General features: G+C 38.1%; 1 pseudogene; it reads right to left on the bottom strand.

Moving 5' to 3' along the window:
* The window catches only part of LOC149791285 (uncharacterized), a 64,060-nt pseudogene extending 44,013 nt beyond the window's left edge, over nt 1-20,047 (bottom strand).
* Nucleotides 20,048-23,532: the final 3,485 nt, after the last annotated feature.

Below are 23,532 nucleotides of genomic sequence, written 5' to 3'. Positions count from 1 at the left end.
AGTTACAACACGAATTGCAGTCCTTGATGGATCGCCAAGATTTGTCCGAAACAGAAAAATCGCAAAAGTACGGTCAACTCTTGCAACGACTGCAACTCTTTCACCAGAAAGCTTTAGACGAAACAGCTCTACCACTCTGAAAGATTTTAAGACCTTGATGAAAAGTCCAGCACCATCACCAGTACCAGTACCAGTACCACCAGTACCCGTGACCAAGACAGAAAAAGGAGAAGAAGAGGAAGGGTTTCAAACTCCACCAGAAAAAGTACGCAAGTTAACAACACCACCTACCTCCAGAATTGGATGGATTAAAAAGATGATGGCCACCCCTTCTTCCTCACAAGAGAAAAAGAAAGTGAAGACAGAAGTGAAGACAGAAGTGAAACAAGAACCGATATCCCCCGCTCAGACATCCTTCTCCTCTTCGACACCTATTGCTGGCCGCACACGCAAAGCATTGCAATCCAAGAAAATACCCCAAGAGAAAAAGAGTAGCATCCTCCAAGAGTGGGTGTCTTATTAACACACCAACCAACACAAAAAAAAAATGGAAAAAGTCTTAGCCAGCATTTACTACGATCCCTCCCATCCTGCAGGTTACGCAGGAGTTCAAAAATTGTATCGTGCTGCCAAAAGTCGACTGAAAAGTCTCCGTTTACCTCAAGTGCAACGATGGTTACAAGAACAAGCTACCTACACTTTACACAAACCCATTCGACGCAAGTTTGCCAGAAGTCGCACCCGAGTGGAATGCATCGATCATCAATGGCAAGCCGATTTAGCCGATGTCTCTCATTTGGCCAGCTACAATCGTGGCTACAAATATTTGTTTTGTGTCATCGACGTCTTTTCCAAATTTGCCTGGGTCGTGCCCTTGACTTCCAAATCGAGCAGCGAGTTAGTGCGAGCCCTGCAACGGGTGTTGAAACAAAGCGGTCGTCACCCTCTTCGATGGCAAACGGACAAAGGCACCGAATTTCTGAACCAAGCTTTCCAAAAAGAATTAAAGAAACGTGACATTCATTTTTTTACCACCGAGAATCCCGAAACCAAAGCCAGCATCGTGGAACGTTTTCAACGCACTTTGAAAGAACGCATGTGGAAATATTTTACGCATCACCACACTCTGAAGTACATCGACATCTTACCACACCTGGTGCAAGCGTACAACCAATCTTACCATCGAAGCATCGGACGTGCCCCGCAAGACGTGACTCCCGACAACGAAGTGTTGGTGTTTGAGCGCCTGTTTGGTACGTCCCCGACGAGGGCTGTCCCCAAGAAAAGTGGAGAGTTGACCGTAGGAGATTGGGTGCGCATTGGCAAAACCAAACGCACTTTCGACAAAGGTTACTTACCTAACTGGACGACCGAATTGTTTCGCGTCACTGGACGAGTGCATGGCCGTCATCCTGCCGTCTATAAATTGGAAGACATGAACGGAGAAGTGCTCAAAGGAACGTTTTATTTGCCCGAGTTACAACGTGTCACCAAAAAAGAAGACGACGTGTACGACATCGAAAGCATTCTCGAACGCAGAACCCGTAAAGTGGGCAAACGACGTGTCAAAGAAGTCAAAGTACGTTGGAAAGGATATCCACCCAGTTTTGATTCTTGGATCGACGCTTCGCAAGTCATCGACTATAAAAAGAAGTGACCATCATGCCCTTTCACACAGCAGACGTAGCTACGTCGACCACTCCTCCCTTCACCTAGTTCTTCTGTGCAAGATTTACAAATACAACCCTTGTGGGTGTGGTGTGGAGAACGTGTGCCTAAAACGCAAATCGTCTTTTTCTGCCAAATCTTCGTGGTGTATTGTGTCATCGGGGCAGCCATCGCCAATTTGAGCTTGCAACAAGGAGAGAAACAATTGTGGACCATTTTATTGAGCAGTTGCATCGGTTACCTGCTTCCTAATCCCTCCCTGAAATTCACCTCGAACGGGAACCCCGGGAACCTTGTGTCCAGTGCCAGTGCCAGTCACCACTTCAATCACAACCAGAACCCCATTTTAGACGGAGACACGCCTCTGACGTCCACTAACCCCTCGGACAGCCACAGAACTCTGGAATTATGAGTCACCAAAACCAATTTTACTTAACTTTACCCAGTGACAGTTCCATGGAGGTGTTTCCCAAGAACACGTTGTGCTGTTACACGGCCAAATTACCTCAGGCCATCCAGTTAGATCACGAAGCCCATTGGGAAGTGGCTTTAGTAGAAATGATTCACCCGACCCAAGTCCTCAATGTCCTTCCCAATCAAAATTGTTTTGATGTGGAAGTTCATGACGAGCAAATGCAACAGTGGATGGATAGCAATGTCAAAAATGACAAGAAAACCCGTACACAAAAGTACACCACCTATCACTTGTTCATTCCCCCAGGCTATTATTTTAGTGGTCAACATTTGGTCAGCACCATAACCTCCAGGTTTAATGTCGTGTTTCTGAAAGCTTTGGAGCATGTCAACAAAAAAATGTCACCATGGAGTACCACAAAACAGCTCGTCGCTTCTTGATGAAATTTGAACGGAGTAAAATCCTGTCCATTTTATTTTGTCCTGAATTGTATGACATGTTGGGCGGAGACATGGACATGAGAAAGACCATGATGAAGAAAAACGAATTACCCATCGTTTACGACAACGAGTCTTTTAGCAAGTTATTTCGTGCCCCGGTAGAACTGAACCAAGGACTGAATTTGATGTTCGTGTATTCCGATGTGGTGGAGTACAACGTGGTGGGACACACCTCCGTACCGTTACTGCGTGTCATTCCTTTCAAAGTGGATTCTGCCACGAACACTGACGAGGAAGGTGGAAACACTTACCACGTCCACCGCGAATTTGTCCATCCTCACTATTTGCCGGTCAGTAAGTCGTATTTGGACACGGTCAACATTGCTATAAAAGGAGATCTGGGACAAAATATTCCATTCACCAAAGGAAAAGTCACGGTGAAACTCCATTTTCGAAAACGGTTCTCTCACGACTCTTAAGTCATGTATCCAGTGTACCGAGGGGTTGCTCGACAGCGAGGACACGGCTTAGGAGATATGTTAAAATCGGCCTTTCGTTCGGTGGCCCCGGTGTTGAAACCGATGGTGACACGCGGATTGCACGCCTTGAAAGATGCGGCACTGACGCAAGGCAAAGAATTTCTCCAAAATGTCATCATCGACAAACAAAACCCTAAAGAAGCCTTCATGAGGGCAGGCAAAAATGTCTTGCTGCAAACGGGCAAAGACATTCTAAGCCAACGAGAAACACCTATAAATGCCCTGCACGCTACCGAGTCAGGCATTCAGCAAGGACAAGGCAGAAAGAGACGACGAAGAAAACACCCTTTCACCAGACTTCAAGCTAGAAAGGCCAAGAAAAGAAGAACCGTTCGAGACTGAGACGTTTTCGATTATTGAGAAAAGAGACAAAAAAATGATGCACCGAGAATCTTGCGCTTGTTCCAAGACGGAACTGGATCTGTTTGCCATGCCCCCCACGATGATGACGATGCAAGAATCCCAGTGGGTGGAATTTCACCCCGTCTCCTCACTGACCGATTCCGCTCCCATCGAGTTTGAAATCAAAGGACAGCCCGAAGATTATATCGATCTGAATAGCAGTTACTTGTACCTGAAATTCAAAATTCTAGATAAGACTGGAGGTGCTATAGACGATGAAGCAGTAGCTCCCGTCAACAATTTCATGCATTCCTTGTTCAGTGGAGTGGACTTGTATTTGAATAACAAACTGGTCAGTAGCAGCATGGATACTTACCCTTATCGTGCCTACCTGGAAAATCTCTTGACGTACGGAATAGATGCCAAGAACACTCATCTCAATGCCTGTGTGGTATGGGAAGCTGACGAACCTACCAAGTTTGAAATATTGGAAACTGATGAAAAGAAAGACAACAATGATGGATTTGTAGAACGAAGAAAGAGAATCACGGGAGCCGACACAAGTTTAGAACTGATGGATCGTTTGCATTTGGACATGTGGTTGCAAGAAAAGTATTTGCTGAACGGGGTGGATGTCCGCCTGAGACTGAATCGTAGCAGTGCCGCTTTCCATTTGATGGCTGATAGTGACGGTTACAAAACCAAAATCCTAGAAGCCAGACTCTACGTACGCCGTGTGGAAGTGTTACCTAAAGTGGGAAACGACATCAGTCAGACGTTGAGCAGAATGACTGCCAAGTATCCCATACGACGCGTGGAAGTGAAAACCTTCACCATTCCCAAGGGACAGCGATCCATGATCGAAGATCATCTGTTCCAAGGACAGTTACCCAAACGTTTGATCGTTGGTATTGTCGAGAATACAGCCTTCAACGGAGCTGCCGAAAAAAAATCCTTTCTACTTTCAACACTTTGGCGTGTCCAAAATCGAAGTCAGTCGCGATGGCAAGACCTTGTGTACCCGACCTTTCGAACCTGACTTTAAAAAGAAGAATTACTTGAGATCGTACTTGTCCTTGTACGAAGCCACCGGACAGTTAGGAACCAATACCAGTCACGGTATTACGTACGAGGATTATGCAGGAGGCTACGCTTTGTGGGCTTTCGATTTCACTCCAGACCAAGGCAGCGACGAGGGACATTTCCACCCTATAAAATCCGGCCAGATTCGTGTGGAAATTCAGTTTAAAGACCGAGACCCTGATGAAACGGTGAACGTCATCCTGTATGCAGAATTCGATAATACCATAGAAATCAACAGTTTGAGAGAAGTCATCCTAGATTACTAGAAACCATGGAAGACTGTTATCCCTCTTTACCTAGTGGAGAAACCTTCAGTGTTGCATTGTTGTTAAAAAATGTTAGAGTTGTTTTTGTTTAGTGTTAAGTGATTTTTGAATAAAAAATGTTGTGTTTTGAAAAAATTGTTTGATGTTATATTGTTGGATTATTGTTAAAAATGTTAGAGTTGTTGTTTAGTGTTAAGTGATTTTTGAATAAAAAATGTTGTGTTTTGAAAAAAATGCCTTTGTCTTTTGTTTAGCTATAAGAATGTTGGATTGATGCTCTTTCATTTCTTACTATCCCTCTCATGACACTCACTGAACGTTGCGACTCAAAAACCGTGTGGGGGATGTTTTCCTTCACGTCCGCGCTTTGACTTTAAGAACCGGGTTGTTTCCAGTCTAACCATCCATTGTCGACTCATCCTCCTAAGAAGATGTGCTCCAAACTAGCTAAACTCAACGAAGCCTACGTGAATTTGCATAGGGTCAGACACAGTCTGATACCGAAGCCAGAAGAAATAGAGAATGTGAGAATGTTAAAAATCACTGAAGACCTGATAGAAGAGCTCTTCAGAGAAGAAATGAACAGGGAAAAAGAAGAATGGACAGAGAAGTACAGACTTCAGAGACAGCAGCAACAACAACAACAAGAGCAGCAGCAGCAACCTGAAGCTGACAGAGGCTTTGTCGATTGTCGTATCGACACCAAAGAGTTCTTCTTCTCTTTCCGAAGAAGCAGACCTATCGCCAGAAAGTCTATCCTCAGAGGACATCGCATTCTTAGAAACTAAAAAGAATGCCATAGCAAACAAAAAACCAGCCCTTTTCAGGGCTACCCAATACTCTAGAAAAGAAATAACAATCGATTTGCCAATGTGTGTAGGTAGAGTAGTGTGAAAATAAACACTAACTCTTTTTTAAAAAAATGTGAGGGTATGTGTTTGTGTGTTTGTGTTTGTAAGTGGTTAAGTAAGTTGGTATGGATAGTAGATTAAAATGATGTCTTTTTTTGTGTTTGAGGTGTAAATTTGGGGTTAGATTGGATTGCTTTGCGTATGTGGATAGTCTATTGAAGTGATTTATAAAAAATTTTAAAATAGTGATGGGTAGCATAAAAAGTGAGTGAGTGTTTCTTTTAGGTCCGCGCGTTGTTGTTTTTTGGTCATGATGTAGGTAAGATCAATTTTATGTTTTTAGGGGATGTTTTCCTTCACGTCCGCGCTTTCACTATAAATTGAAACTCGTTCGGCAGTCCAGCTACCCTTGTTGATTGATCAACACCAAAAATGAACACGAGACTGGAGAAACTGTTGGAACTTCATGTGCATCTGGAATATGCCAGGCGCATATTAAATGAACTGGCCGCGGAAGACATTGTGGAGGAGGGAAGGATAAGAGAGGAGGAGGAAAGAAGAAACAAAGAAGAGGAGGAGAGAAGATATAAAGAAGAAGAGGAAAGAAGATACAAAGAGGAGGAGAGAAGATACAAAGAAGAGGAGGAGGAGGAAAAGGAGAGAAGAAGAAGAAATTTCAGAATCCCAGAGAGCGAAAATTGGGATTCTGAAGCGACATATCCTGCCTCTGCTCTCTCCCCCAAAAAGGTAAAAAGTAACTGGGGGACAAGATGTGTATGTGGCGCTAGGCCTGGAAGGTGCCACCATTAACCAGGTGTCCATGAAGTTCCAAAAAAAAAAAAAAACAGCCCTTTTCAGGGCTACCCAATACTCTAGAAAAGAAATAACGATCGATTTGCCAATGTGTGTAGGTAGAGTAGTGTGATTATAAACACTAACTCTTTTTTAAGATAGTGTGAGGGTATGTGTTTGTGTGTTGGTGCTTGTAAGAGCTCAGGTATGTTTGTGGGAATAGTAGATTATGGGTTTCTTTATTGTTTCTTAGCGTAGGTGAAGAGTATAGTTAGGGTTCTGTAAGCGCTCACTTACGATTGTGTGGATAGTAGATTATGGATTAGTTTATTGTTCTTAGCGTATGTGTTTGTGTGTTTGTGTTTGTGTGTTTGTGTTTGTGTGTTTGTACCCGCTCACGTACGATTGTGTGAATAGTAGATTATGGATTTTTTTATTGTTCTTAGCGTATGTGAAGAGTATAGTTTGGGTTTTGTAAGCGCTCACGTAAGATTGTGTGGATAGTAGATTATGGATTTTGTTTATTGTTTCTTAGCGTATGTGGAGAGTATAGTTTGGGTTTTTATTATATGAAATGAGAAAGTATAGTTTGGGTTTTATTATATGAAATGAAAAAGTAGGGGGATGTTTTCCTTCACGTTCGCGCGTTGTTTGGTCATGATCTAGGTAAGATCAATTTTACGTTTTAGGGGGATGTTTTCCTTCACGTACGCGCTTTAAGTATAAGAACCCATAGTATTCGTCGTTCAAACCATTCTGCAAAGAATAAAAAAAGAAGATGGCTTCTAACCAAATGGACAAAATACAAACATTACAAGACGTTTTAGACAACTTAGGAATGATGGAGCAGATGTTAATAAGACTGGTTGAAGACCATTATTCCTATAGTCCCCATCGTGTAAAGATGGAAATTAATAACTTAAAAAAGGTAAAGGACAAGATTAGTGGTGTCATGAAAGAGATAAAGGAGGAGAAGGAGGATGAAGAGGAAAGAATAAGAATAAGCAAATGGAACGAAAAGATTGAAAAAGAAGAAGAAAATGAGAAGAGGAAGAAAGAAGAGGAGGAAGAGAAGAAGAAAGAAGAGCAGGAGAAAAAGAAAGAGAAGAAGAGAAAGAGTGTTGGAGATAAAATAAGAATTTGGTGGAGAAAAAGAAGAAATTAGAAGCAGAAGAAGAAGAAAACCCAAAGGCCCTTTTCAGGGCCAGCCATATTTCTCGAAAAGAGATAGCCTTTCCATTGCCTACCCCTTTTTTTAAATTTAAATTTAAATTTAAATTTTAAAAAAAAATCCCATATTCAATTCCCCTTGTCCCTAGACAAACCCAAACTCTATTCCCATGTTAATTTCCCCTTGTCGCTAGACAGACCCACAGTATAGTTCCATGTTAAATTCCCCTTGTCGCTAGAGTGACCCACGATTTTTCTCCATGTTAATTTCCCTTGACGCTAATCTGACCCACGATTTTTCTCCATGTTAATTTTCCCTTGACGCTAGAGTTGCCCAAGGGGTCTTGTAATGCTAATTCCCCTTGACGCTAGGGTGCCCCCATTTACTACTAACTCTTCATATATCTTAGCACTTTGTATGTATAAGTCTATGGAAGCTCATTTTAACGGGGCAGTGGATTTTTAATTTACAAATCTTGTTCTCTAAAATAAACGATATTAATTTGTAACTGCGATTTTTCTACATTTGCCTTTTAAATCAACCGAGTGTAATACAGCATTCCTACTGTTACAAACACTGTTGGAATACTAATACTTGTCTCGTCGGCATACAGATACCTTCTAATTAAATAAGGAAGAATAACCATGCATTTGTGGAAAATAAATAGGTTATATAGTTGTAGCACTGACGTGCACATATTTAATATAAATTGATAGTATAAATTATTTTAAAAATAAAAACTGAAAACTTTTAAACAAGACGTTTACACTGGTCTCTAGACGGAGCAAGCAAACCAGAATGTAAAATAAGAGCTTCAAAATTCGCGATGTGTGATGTCCAGATGTATTGTCATATCAACAGAAGTCCTAAATCATAATTTATGTGAAAGATAAATTATCAATAGTTTGAAAAAATTGAAATTTACATTGTCTTGAAAGATCTCTGTTATAAACTCACGGTATGTATGTATGTATGTATGTATGTATGTATGTATGTATGTATGTATGTATGTATGTAGGATGGATGGTTGGATGGATGTATGGGTGGATGGATATATGGATGTATGTGTATATGGATGCATAGATGTATGTACTATTGTATTTATGTATGCATATCTATAGTCTTGGCAAATCTTGGTACATGGCTTTATCTATATTATGACTGTTAATTTTAATGGTCATTTCTTGTCAAGTTATTTGAGAGTTAATATTTGTACAAGGGCATAAAATTTTATTTTAAGATATTAAGATATTAAGTGTGTAGATTGTGTAGGACCTATAAATAAATGTTGACGTAGGTGTTTACGACCTTTAGTAATAGTTATTAATAATAAAATCTGCTTAAAGGTTATGTGAATTTCTGACTTGCTGGTGGATTCATGTGGATTCAGGAATAATTAAGTTATTTCCCATTGGATGTATTAGGTCAAGTGGGTTCTATTATGATGTGGAATATTTGTAATGTGTCACGTAAATAGTAGGAGCCAAATGCGTTTTCACCCTGATGTTTGTATTTTAGTAGGTGGGGCTGGACAATTTAGTCATTCTTTTATTTTCTTATGTCCTTGTTGTAACGTCAGTCTGTTGGTGTATTTAATATTTTGTTTAGGTATTATTAGAGAGAAAACTTTGCTTAGATTATCCGTTGGAATTACAAAGTGCTCCTTCGAATATCATATTATTCTGGGACTATTGTGAATAATCAGAGGAGTACTGGATAATGCCGTTTCAATACGTATGATTAATGGTAGACCATTGCATTCGACGATCTGACATTCATTAGGATCATTCGATTCTTTTGAACTTAAAGATAACTTTTTAGGATAGTTTGGATTCAATTCATAACACTGTAAGTTCCTCTTACATTTCCAATTTATACATTTGAATAATTAAATTATATGTTAAATTCTACAAAACTTGCTGGTTTTTCTTCTTTATGTTACTTTGAGTATGACCATAGAGTAATATAGAAATTGTCTGAGTTCGTCAGGGATACAAATTTCAGAAATATTTCAGAAAACCTGAAATTGAATTTAAAAATTTTAATTCGTTTTATTTCGGAAATTTCTTTGTTCCTTGTGTTTGATTTAACTTGGTGGAGAGCTTAGTTTCCAGTCCGACTCTGGAAGGGTCACAGTGTTTAAGGAAAGATGAATTGCTGGTGCTTGACAGCTGCTATTCTCTTTTAGAGGTATGACCATCCTTGTTAAACAAGAAATTAAAAGTCTTTTTTCTGCATATGATGGTAAAGAAAATGTTTACGTAAGTGCTTTAAGTTTATTAGTAAATCTGTTTTCAACTCTGAAGTGAATATAGTAAAATTGAAATAAAAAACCAGATGGAAAAATCGCTAAGAAAAATTCATCTTTAAAAGGAGCAAAGAAATGGAAACGAAAATGCAAATGCAGAAGACAGAAATAGACAGGGTAGAGTGACAAATGCAAATTCAAAACGGCGAAAGAAAGGTGCAAATGAAATTGTAAATACAAAAGGATAAAAGAAAGATGAAACTCCAATTTGAAATAAAATGAATTAGAACTGGCAAGTCGAAAACACTTCACTCATGAATGTTCAGTTTTTGACGTTACAAAAAATATTAGGTTACTATAGAGTGTACTTAATGGCAAAGCTCGTTAAAGTTATGCGTCAGTGTGTGTGTGTGTGTGTGTGTGTGTGTGTGTGTGTGATTTGGATTTTTAACGTAGCTTTAACAATTTTTCAGCCATATCGCTACGATGTCTGCAATGTGGCAGTTTATAGTGATGTCTAGCACTGGGGTATCATGTCGCAGACATGTAGCATGATGTCCAACCCAGTTACATTATCCTAACACCAGGCCGAACAGTCCTAGCACTAACCTCTTAATGCTGAGCGACAAGCGAGGCAGCTGTTAGTACCATTTTTAAAGTCTTTGGTGTGATTCGGCCGAGGATCGAACCCACGACCTCCCGCATCTGAGGCGGAAGCTCTAATCACTAGGTCACCGAAACGGTCTTCATTTACTGTAGAAGCAAGTGCTGATTATTTTTTGGTCAAGGAATGCAACTTGAAGTGATATAAGTTGGTACATGAGGCAGATTGACAGAAGTTTTGGACTTAAGAAAACAAAAATAGCCAAATTGATGTTGAGTTTCCCAGGAAAACGGAGCAACTATTTCACAAACGGCGTGCATTTAAAAAGATTTATGCAAATTATAACAAAGCTAAACAACTCATAGTAGTTGAAGAATTCAAGAACTGCGCTTATACTGTCGTCAAGACCTACCTTCATGGACACCAACAGGGCACTATGCAAACGCTGCTCGTACAGCTGACGACTATTCTTTGGCTCACAAAGTTTCAGTTGTCAATACGTCTTTCTCTCAGAATGTTCTTAGTAAGAAATCAACTCATTCTAATGAAAATACTTACATATTCTAATCTGGCGCTGCTTATAAGAATCAAACTTCTGATAAGACTGATCTGAAACCATATTTCTTCCTAGTGCACTTATTGTAGGAAAATAGGACACGCTATTTCTGATAAAACGAAAGGAAAATATTGATAGCTCTGTTCCAAATGCTCTTGTTTCTCAGATGTCAAGGTCATATATTGGCAACATTACATTTGTTGGGACCAAAACACTAATTTGATTTTATTATTATTTTTAATTGTGAACTAGTCATGTTGAAAGTTTCTATATCACTTATGGGTGATTTTGATAATCCATTCACTATTAAAATATTAAGTAACACAGGAGCTTCTTAGAGTCTTTTATCATCATGTACTTTGCTTTTATCTTTTTGCTTGGTGCCCCAATCATCGCTTGCTGCCTTGAGGCCCCGCACATCCTCGGGACGGGCCTGACCCCCATTACTCCTCAACTTGATTCACCCTAGTCTCATTGTTTTCCACGTTTACATAGCTCACATTCATTTCAGTATTTTCATAAGATAGGGTATATTCGTATCACATTTGTTGAGTCAATGTTCTTTTTCGAAAGAGTACAAAATAGTAGGTTATTCAACTAACAATCTATGCCTGATATATGACATTAAAGATTTACATAAGCATTGCAAACTTTTATTTTACCCCCATGACGTCAATGCTTGGCATATGAAAAACCGAAATGCACACAAATGTATTAAACAAATATCACTCTGTCTCCAGGTCTGTGGAATTGACTGCTTTCCGTTTGCCGCTAAGCTCTTTATGTCTGTGGTCCTGATCCTTTCTCCTCAAGGTTCCACGCAGCTTATCGAAGAAAAAAGAGTTGTGTCCATAGTTGCAATTGAAATATCTGAAAAGAAAAATTATCCCTCGTTTTCTATAAATATATATATAAATATACAGAATATGTTAATGAGTTTTGTTTTAGTAGATATTCGAGAATATTTCACGAAAGAAGTAGAAATATTGTATTTGTCACGATTGGGGAATATACTAGTGACAATACAAAATAGTTCCACTTCGAAAATTAAATATTTGATTAATATCTGCTAAAAGCAAGGTATATTTATGTTTTATTATACATTTTTAAGTAAAGAACAGTCTATTTGCATGAATCTTTCCTCCATACTTTGAAAATCTTTCTGCACCGATAGAAAGACGACTGACGAAAAGTCGCTGTTGTAACATTGTCTTAACATTGTCTTATAGTACTGGGTATTTTAATGGAATATTATCACTTGACATGCTACAGTACGGGGTATTTTAATGGGGTAGTATTACAATGTTAAGACAATGTTACAACAGCGACTTTTCGTAACAATATAGCTCATAAATGCACTGAGTGCATTTTCACAAATTAACGACTTTTTTTCACACAGAAATGCGGAGATGATTTTGTTAGCACATTTGTTTTGCACGGATTGGTCCAGTGAATATTGTTTTGGTGGGGGTTTCCTTCTATGTCAGCATGACAGAGTGATCTCATCCTATCCAGTGAATATTGTTTTGGTGGGGGTTTCCTTCTATCTCAGCATGACAGAGTGATCTCATCCTACTGATTTCAGGGTGTAGCATTTTTAAGCTTACGATTTTAATAATTATGCGTTTGCCACTGAGGATATTTTGTTGTTTTCTCCAAATTAAAACGTGAATTAAGTTGCCTTAGCAAGCTTGCAGTCCTTAGTTATTGTTTATTTGCAAATGTAAACATCAATTGCATGGCCTTGGCTAGCTTGCAGTCGAGTCTAGTTCATTAATAGATGCTACACTAAATTTCGATTTCCACTTGATTTCGGATCGCAGTCAACACTTCTATTACCGGTTATGTTTGTGATGAGAAATAAAATCGTTACTAAAATAATTTTGTTATTATGTTTAATGAAGCATTCCCCCGACCCCCCTACCAAGTTTGAACAACAGTCTTTAGGGCAGACATCTTCCCAAAAGGGAAAACGAAAGTGGCTCCAAAAGCATGTGGTATAGCAAAAATAGAAATGAAATAAAATTCCGTACTGAAATAGCAAAATATGTTATGATGAAATTTATTATAAAATCAGTTATCCTTTCTACGCAAATCTACAAGTACACCATTTATTTTTTCAACAGTGATAATTAATTAATTAGAAAGATTCAAACTTTAAAATAGTTTTTGAATAGGTCAAAATCACTCAATTAGGTCGATTTTCGTGAACTGTCTGAATTTTTATGTCCTGACCGATTTCATACTTAGACTTATCAATCAAATTAATCTTAGCGGTGTGAATGTCATTGTGATAGTATTCAATTAAAATACCACGTAATAAAGCATGTCATTGTCACCACATCCATTAAAATACCTCGTACTAAAACATGCCATAGTGATAATATTCCATTTAAATACCCCGCACTATAGCATGTCATTGTCACGATATCCCATTAAAATACCTCGTACTATAACATGCCATTGTGATAATATTCCATTAAAATACCCCGTACTATAGCATGTCATTGTCACGATATCCCTTTAAATACCTGGTACTATAGCATGTCATTGTGATACTATTCCATTAAAATACATCGTACAATAACATGCCATTGTGATAATATTCCATTAAAATACCCGTACTGTAGCATGTCATCGTGATAGTATTCCATTAAAATACCCCGTACTATAGCATGTCATTGTTGTAATACCCCATTAAAATACCCCGTACTGTAGCATATCAAGTGATAATATTCCATTAAAATACCCAGTACTATAACATGCCATTGTGATAGTATTTCATTAAAATACCTTTTACTATAGCATGCCATTGTGATAGAATTCAAATAAAATACCCCGTACCATAGCATGTCATTGTGATATAATTCCATTAAAACATTTCGTACTATAGCATGTCATTGTGGTAATATCCCATTAAAATACCCTATACTATAGCATTTCACTGTGATAGTATTCCATTAAAATACCACGTACTATAGTATATCATTGTGATAATATTCCATTAAAATACCCCGAACTATATTATGTAATTGTGATAATATTCCATTGTGATAATATTCCATTAAAATACCCCGAACTATATTATGTAATTGAGATAATATTCCATTAAAATACCCCTTACTACAACATGCCATTGTGATAGTATTCCATTAAAATCGTTCGTACTATAGCATGTTATTGTGGTAATATCCCATTAAAATACCCCATATTATAGCATGTCATTGTGATAGAAATCAAATAAAATACCCCATACTATAGCATGTCATTGTGATAATATTCCATTAAGATACCCCGAACTATAACATGCCATTGTGATAATATTCCATTAAAATACCCAGTACTATAACATGCCATTGTGATAGTATTCCATTAAAATATTTCGTACTATAGCATGTCATTGTGATAATATTCCATTAAAATACCCCGAACTATAGCATGCCATTGTGATAATATTCCATTAAAATACCTCTATCTATAGCATGCCATTGTGATAATATTCCATTAAAATACCCCGCACTATAGCATGTCATTGTGATAATATTCCATTAAAATACCTCTAACTATAACATGTCATTGTGATAGTATTCCATTAAAATACCCCGCACTATAGCATGTCATTGTGATAATATTCCATTAAAATACCTCTATCTATAGCATGTCATTGTGATAATATTCCATTAAAATACCCCGTGCTATAGCATGCCATTGTGATAATATTCCATTAAAATACCTCTATCTATAGCATGTCATTGTGATAATATTCCATTAAAATACCTCTATCTATAGCATGTCATTGTGATAATATTCCATTAAAATAACCCGAACTATAGCATGCCATTGTGATAATATTCCATTAAAATACCTATAACTATAGCATGTCATTGTGATAGTATTCCATTAAAATACCCCGAACTATAGCATGCCATTGTGATATTATTCCATTAAAATACCTCGAACTATAGCGTGTCATTGTGATAATATCCCATTAAAATACCCTGTACTATTTTATGTCATTGTATTAATATCCCATGAAAATACCCCGTACTATGGCAATTCATTGTGTTAACGTCCCATTTAAATACACATCCCGCTATAGCATGTTGTTGTGATAGATACCTGTGATGGTCATCATGGAAGCTGGATGTGGGTTGCCATGGCCAGAGGGTGTCCATTTTGACTCCCGAGTGTCCGATCAAGCCGTAGTAGTAATAGTATAATACCATGGAGATATGCACACCTGTAACGCAAAGACTTGCATATATAATCCATCTTTACTGAGAAAGAGTCACACATGAATATATTTTTGTAAACATTTGAGATTCTGCAATTTAGCATGAGATTTCATTCATACTCTCATTATGGGGATGAATGCTGAATATTTTGTCGCCTCGTGATTTAGATTGAAATACCATATTTCAGCGGCTATGTGATTTTCACCTTTTTAACACCTTACGTTGGTTTTCTAGCTTAGGTACAAAAATCCACTAGCACTATAAACAATATAAATTTGAAGATAGAATTATCATCATAAGAACTTTCGAGGTCAGTACTACAAATCATACTGCGAGTGCATGCTGCTAGATGCCATTCGGACCACCTTAGCTATTTATGAAAGAAAGATATACCGAGAAGATAAGAATACATCACACTATACTATTTGTATTTGGATTCGCAGCTTTACGCTTAAAACTCTAGCCAATCCAACGAATCGCTTCTCTATCGACGTTATGGGATTACGGACTGCACATACGATGTCATCATCATTCCATCATTAGTCTCATGACCTAGTGGTCGTTGAGGCACTGTGCTGCTGAACATCTGACCAGTTCCCTCCACTTGTCTCGATCATGTGCCAATGCCTGTGTCTCCGCAAAACTTTTCCTGGTCCATTCTGTGATGTTGTCAGTCCACTTTTTTCTCTGTCTACCTCTCCTTCTGCCACCCTGGACGCTGCCCTGTAAGACTGTTGTGGATAGACTGTTGGCTCTAGTGACATGGCCATACCATTTCAGCTTTCTCTTTTTGACGGTGGTGAGGAGGTCCTCATATTGGCCTACTTCGAGCCTGATGGTGTTACGCACTTCTTCATTTGTGATGTGGTCCATGTAGGAGATGCCAAGGATGGTTCTGTAGCATCTCATTTCATACGATTTACCTAGCTCCAAAACCCATCACGAAAAAAAAATAGTATATGTGTTTGAAATTATTTGCTTACATTCTTAACTAATATACGAGTCCACCGAGCTGGTCGGCGTGTGGATACTATCCAAAATTTGATAGTACAATGGCCCGATAGCAGTGGCGTTTATCTAACGAAGATGTTGTACTGCTAATCCAATGGTAGAAATATCCGAGGTGGTCCGCATACAGTCTGATGGTGATGTTGTACGATAATGAAACATTCACTTACCAACATGCAATGGCACGGTGAAAGCCGGTAAAACCAGGAAAATCTGGAATGAAATGAATTCAGCTGGATGCATCGCAGTGGTGCTGAAGACAGTGGGACTCTCGAAGCGATGGTGCCATTTGTGGATCGTTTTATAAAAGTAATGATTATGAAGCAGAAGATGTAGATGGTACGAAAATGCTTCATTGTAGATGAACAGAGCAAACGCAGAGAGCACCAAATACATCCATCCGTATTCAGAGATATTGGTATAGAGGCTGTTTGTACCTAAAAGGAAGTGCCAAAATCAATGACCAAATAACATTTGTTTTTTAAAAAAAGTAATCATTCTGAAAGTGATTATCGTTTCAGTCTTACACAATGAACACATTTCCTACCAGTCTGACGAGAAGGACTATTTACATCAAGCTGTTAAAATGGAATTGCTCGAACTGATTGATCACATGATTTTATAGTTATTTTTTATTTAATATATAGTAACTTATGTGTGTAATTTTAATTGATCTTATTTACTTTGCTGGGTGAGAATGTACTAAAAACGATCATAATATGTCTGCCAGATTCAACTATTTGTCCCAACATTCCGAGAAATGCAAAGAAGCCTTTATGCCTTTCCTTCCGCATAGTACAAAATACACCTTTATGTTAGGGAATACGATTGAACTTTAGCAAACAAGACATTAGAAAGATGCGTAAAATACTTTGTTTAAGTAAATATAACCTAACAGAGCGACTGAATTAAATATTAGATTTTAAGGGATGGAGATTAAATTAAGTCTGCCTCACATGGATGAAAACCTTAACAAAGAGATAATTCCTGGTCCTGAAGGTATGGATAACAAAAACAATTTTATACATATATGTTATGCTGTCAAACTAATTTAGTCACATTTGCGAGCACAAACAAAAGGCCTAACCTAAGGTCGGCTCACATATATGGAATGTTTCTCAATGCTTCTGAATTTGGCAGAGAGAGAGAGAGAGAGAGAGAGAGAGAGAGAGAATATACCTCCATTCATGATGTAACAAGATAAAAAGCCAGAAATCGTGGAACCGATTAGCATATTGAAGGACCCCAATAATACTTCTTTTCTTTTTTCGTCCCAGGACAACCATTTATCTGGCTGGCATTTCCATTCCTTCGCCTGAAATATGTAAATAGGACCTAGACTTTTAAGTTCGAATGGTTGTAACGTCTTTTATACACAAACTTAGAAGTTTACTGGCACTATATAACTATCTTTACACTCTTATAAAACTTCTCTTTTTGTATCCCCTCGATATAGCAATTACTTTGTTCAGTTGTTTGTATTTTCGTCTTTGTTCTTTACATATACAATACATTCTGCTCTTTTTTCTCTTGAACATGAATTTTTTTGTATCGACACATCGACACATCTCAAAGAAAGTAATGTTAAAGTAATTCGTCCATAACAAAACTTGATCACTGTGATCCTTTTTATCTCGAATGATTCTTGACTTTATAGCTGACCATTGATTACACCCTTACCTATTTTAACTACACTGATGAAACATGGTATGTGGATAATGCTTAGTAAAAGTAACTCAACCATGCAAATGCTTAGGTCTGTGTGTCCCAACTTTAACGCTTTTAGTGACTTATGCATTCTGAGGAGTCCATTCGTTATACCCGTCATCTTCTGGACCACATTTCACATACATTCACGAAACTTGGCATGTTGATATATCTGGTTACTCATTACACATTAGTTATCCTTAATCCTCTTTCACTAGCACTCGTGCACATTTGTATGTGGATCCTCCTCAGAATGTAACTTAAAACTAGTTACCAAAACTAGATAAATTTGACCCTGTGTTCCTGCTTGAATTATCATGTAGTTTTAGATTTCCGTTAACTACACCCGTAATAATATAAATCCTAATTTACCTACTCTCGTAAACATTAGTATGCAGATACATTCCAAAGAGCTTAACTTAGATGTGCTAATGTTAGGACACTGTTACCCAATTTTCAATCTTGAAATATTGTTGTATTTTCAACTTTCCGTTTTTTAAACTAACAGTGTCTTAGACCCTGTTTTACATACTACCTTAAAGATTGGTAATTGGATATATCTCAGCAATTGTAGCTGAGTCACATAAAACTATGTGAATGTGATCTTTTTTTTACCATAGTGTGACTTTTGTTTTTTGGTGTTTCTTTTGTTTTATTCTGTTTTGTTTTGTTTGTTTGTAAGTTTGTTTTCAACGACATTCTCAGTATCTTTTTTGACGCCATACCGAGAAAAACAAGTATGTTTTCCAAGGAAGCAGAAAAGCAACCGACCTGGAAACCCTGGGCATGTAAGAAACGTGCAACCCTTAGATTACGACTCCAATGCTCTGACAACCACTGCTCATAAAGAGTGACTTATCTATTGTTTGCTTTCTATTCATTACTCCTTCAATAACCTGGTTGTTAGTCACCTACAGTACTGAAAACTGCCATTTTCCCGAGTATCTATATGAGGAACTTAATCATGCCAAAAGCAGGTCACTGTGTCCAGTTTCATTGTCGTGTGACTTCTGTAGTTTGCCCCACCTTGGGACGTATATAGAAAGTTACCCCAACTTTGTTCCTGTTAGCAAGGGGAATCCTGCTTGAAAGTACGCACTTTGTTCTGACATGAATTATATTACGGAACTGTAATAATTTTCACATTCTTTCAAAATATGTTTTCTATCTTCACCTCTTTCATTTCCTTCTTATATGTTATGTACTTTCCCTCATCCAGTCTTCATGTTTGTTCATTTATGTCATAACGCAAGACATATTTATGCGATTTAGGAAAACGGTTCTATTGTAAATTTCTTTTCCTGCTTATTTAATATAGAAAAATAGAAGATTAATAAGATTAAATTTTAAGTAATATTGATTGAAGAAAACAGTTTATTTAAACTTGTTCATATTTTTGGCGATAAGAAATAAAATAGTTGTATTAAGAAACATATGCACTACATTGTTGTGTGTGTAACAGGAAACACTACACGGCCAGTAAGGATTCGAGCCCCGTGCCTCTCTAAAGCTAAAAGAATACTCTACCATTTGAGAAATAGACTATTTTAAATGAAGGTTAAAAGCCACATAAAAAAAGCATTTCTAAACGAAACGACGAATCCTTAGCCCACGGCTATACAATTATATTCATTGATTTCATGTCATAAATATAACTTGGACTTGTAAATCTTAAACGTAATCAAAGAATGTAACCTTTTAATTAGAGTATTTTACAGTTAAAGTTTGCCAATGTTTTAGTGCTTCCAAGATTTTTGTTGTGACTATTACAACGATTCTACAGGTTTTACAACACGTCCAAACTTTTCTTCTTTTTTCTTTTACCTGATTTCTTTAACTCAGATATGTAGAACTTGTCATCTACTGGATAGCTTCATTGTTGTGCTTTTTATATCTTAATTATGAATTAAATAACATGTCATCTCTCTCTCTCTCTCTCTCTCTCTCTCTCTCTCTCTCTCTCTCTCTCTCTCTCTGCTTGTCACTGTTTGTCTGTCTCTCTCCACTATACCTTGTTTTTCTGTCTGATATAAAAGTACCACTGAAATCCCCACCCTATGCCGTAGTATATTCCAAATGTTGTTATTACTGACACCGTGACGTAAATATGGAGATTCCGCATATGGTAGTATTCAAGCAGTGCACCAATCGATGAAAGTGGTGATGATTTTGCTAAGGACGAAACTCCATCCTGCGTGATGTTTACAACATGAATGAAATCATGCACATAGTCTTTTCCCAGATACGCCAATATTAGAAGCCATTCTCCTGGAATTCCATACAAGAAAGTAAAACAAGCTGTTACTTATAAGTAGTAAGGTGGGACGGTCTAGGGACTAGGGGAGTTCCATGTTAAAAAGGCAATATCCACTCTGGGGACTACGTAAATTTAACATGGGAAGCAATATCCACTCTGGGGACTATATAAATTTAACATGGGAAAAAAAAAGGCATCCACTCTGGGGACAAGGGAATTTAACATGGGAGAAAGGAAATATCCATTCTAGGGACAAAGGCAATTGAACATGGGATTTTTTTAAAAAAAAATAAAAAATAAAAATGGGGTAGGCAATGGAAAGTCAATCTCTTTTCGAGAAATGTGGGTGGCCCTGAAAAGGGCCTTTGGGTTTCTTCTTCTTTTTTCTTCTAACTCCTTAACTTCTTTATCCATATCTTATTTTTTCCATCATTCCTTTCTTCTTCTTTTCTGTTTCCGGTATCCAGTCCGGGTGACCCATGGCTCGGAACTTCTGTTGGATTTTCATCCAGTTAGCGTTTAGTTTCTCTAGTTCTTCCTTTTTCTTTCTATTTTCTTCTTCTTTTCTTTCCTTTGACCACTTTTTTTTGATGTTCTTGACCTCTTCGGTCAGCCCTTTCCTCATTACTTCTTCTGCTTTCTTAAGCTTGTCTAAGCCCCACTTCACAAAAGACCAATATGTCCATTCTACAATGTCTTCTAAAAAACACCTTACACTCGTCACATAAACTATGGCTTCTTTCAACTTGCCCACTTTCACATACGGTGGGTTAATGAAACCTCTGATTCTCTTCTCCTCATCCTCTATCATTTCTTTCACAATATCGATGGCTAAGTGGAGGCTGGTAACTTGTCTTGAGACGAAGTCTTTTGTCACTGCATGCCTCCATTCCTGTTCAAGCCTTTCTGCTACATTCAATCCATCCACCATCCAATACCAACTTCCCATAAGGTTGTTATACAAAGCTGAAGCTGCTGGCATCTTCTTGTTTGCTTATTCCGTGGAATGGGCTCCAATGGCAAACACTGTTAGTTCTATAGTTAAAGCGCGGACGTGATGGAAAACATCCCCCTAAAGCCCAAAAGTTGTATTACCTAGATCATCACTTAAAACGTGCGGACGTGAAGGAAAACATCCCCTACTTTTCTCATTATATATGATCTACTATCCACATACGTGAAGCATCAATAAACCAACCCCTAATCTACTATTCACACACGCAAAGCATTAAAATGAAACCCAGATCTACTATCCACACAAACGTAAGTGAGCGCTTACACACACACACACACACACACACACACACACAAGGAAAAAAAGGAGTCAGTGTTTATATTCACACTACTCTACCTACACACATTGGCAAATCGATTACTATTTCTTTTCTAAAGGTTTGGGTAGCCCTGAAAAGGGCTGTTTGTTTTTAACTCCAGATGCACCTATCTAATGCTGGCACCTTCCTGGCCTGGCACCACACACACATCTTCTTCCCCAGTCTCCTTTTACCTTTTTTCTTGGGAGTGCAGAGACGGGATAAGTGGCTTCAGAATCCCAATTTTCTGTCTCTGGGATTCTGAAATTTCTTCTCTCCTTTTCCACCTCTTCTTTTCTTCTTCTTTCCTCCTCCTCTTTCATCCTTCCCTCCTCGACAATGGCCTCCGCGGCCAGTTCATTTAACAGGCGCCTGGCATATTCCAGGTGCATCTGGAGTTCTAGAAGCTTTGCAGTTCTGGTATTCATTGTCTTGTTAACGAATGAACAGGGTAGCTGGACTGCCGAGCGAGTTTCAATTTATAGTGAGAGCGCGGACGTGAAGGAAAACATCCCCCAAAAACAAAATTGATCTTAGCTAGATCATAACCTAACAAGCGCGCGTACCTAAAAGAAACACTCCCTCACTTTTTTATACTACCCATCACTATTCTAAAACATTTTATTAAACAAATAATATACTATTCACATACGCAAAGCAATCCAATCAAACCCCAAATCTACTCTCCCCACACCTCAAACAGCCTAAAACATGATCTTAATCTACTATCCACACCAACGTACGTGAGCACTTACAAACACACAATCCTATACACAAACACATACACTCATACTATAAAAAAGAGTCAGTGTTTATATTCACACTAGTCTACATACACACATTGGCAAATCGATTGTTATTTCTTTTCTAGAGTATTGGGTAGCCCTGAAAAGGGCTGTGTTTTTTTTGTTTGCTATGGCAATCTTTTAGTTTCTAAGAATGCGACGTCCTCTGAGGATAGACTTTCTGACGATAGGTCTGCTTCTTCGGAAAGAGAAGAAGAACTCTTTGGTGTCGATACGACAATCGACAAAGCCTCTGTCAGGTTCAGGTCGCTGCTGCTGCTGCTGTTGTTGTTGTTGCTGTTGCTGCTGTCTCTGAAGTCTGTACTTCTCTGTCCATTCTTCTTTCTCCCTGTTCACTTCTTCTCTGAAGAGCTCTTCTATCAGGTCTTCAGTGACTTTTAACATTCTCACATTCTCTATCTCTTCTGGCTTCGGTATCAGACTGTGTCTCACCCTATGCAGATTCACGTAGGCTTCGTTTAGTTTAGCTAGTTTGGAGCACATCTTCGTAGGAGGATGAGTCGACAATGAATGGTTAGACTGGAAACTACCCCGGTTCTTAAAGTCAAAGCGCGGACGTGAAGGAAAACATCCATCCACGGTTTTCGAGCCGCAACGTTCAATGAGTGTCATGAGAGAGATAGAGAGAAGTCAAAGAGCATGAATCAACATTCTTATAGCCAAACAAACCACAAAGGCATTTTTTTCAAAACACAACATTTTTTATTCAAAATCACTTAACACTAACCAACAACAACTCTAACATTTTTTAACAATAATCCAACAATATAATATCAAACATTTTTTTCAAATGACAAACATTTTTTTTTAATTAACACTCTACTTTAAACAGGGCTGACAACGTTGTGAATGAAATTGTGATTTCCATTGTTGGAAGTCATTAGGCCATTGATGGACACTACGTTTCCTAGCTTGAGACAAAAGATAAGCATAATGGTCACAAAACCATTGATCTACTTTCACATCGTTTCTAGAAGAAGAACGAGGATCAAAATGAGTCACTAAATGTTCTAAGGAATAGCCCAGGCTGCGATGATGCAGAAAATACACACAATATTGTCCACACACCAAGGAATCTGTGCCTTGTAATTTCACATTATTGAATCGGGTGGTCTGAGCATTTCTTCTCATAAAGTCGATGATATCGTCTTCCAAAGGAGGCAATCCGTACGAATCGAAATATTCCACATATCCTTCTTGAGGAAAGTAAACGGCTACCCAGTGGGTTCCT

Source organism: Sinohyriopsis cumingii, chromosome 9 (assembly GCF_028554795.1).
Source record: "Sinohyriopsis cumingii isolate HCF-2022 chromosome 9, ASM2855479v2, whole genome shotgun sequence".
In the NCBI taxonomy this organism is placed as follows: Eukaryota; Metazoa; Mollusca; class Bivalvia; order Unionida; family Unionidae; genus Sinohyriopsis; species Sinohyriopsis cumingii.
This window is presented reverse-complemented; position numbering and strand designations above follow the sequence as displayed.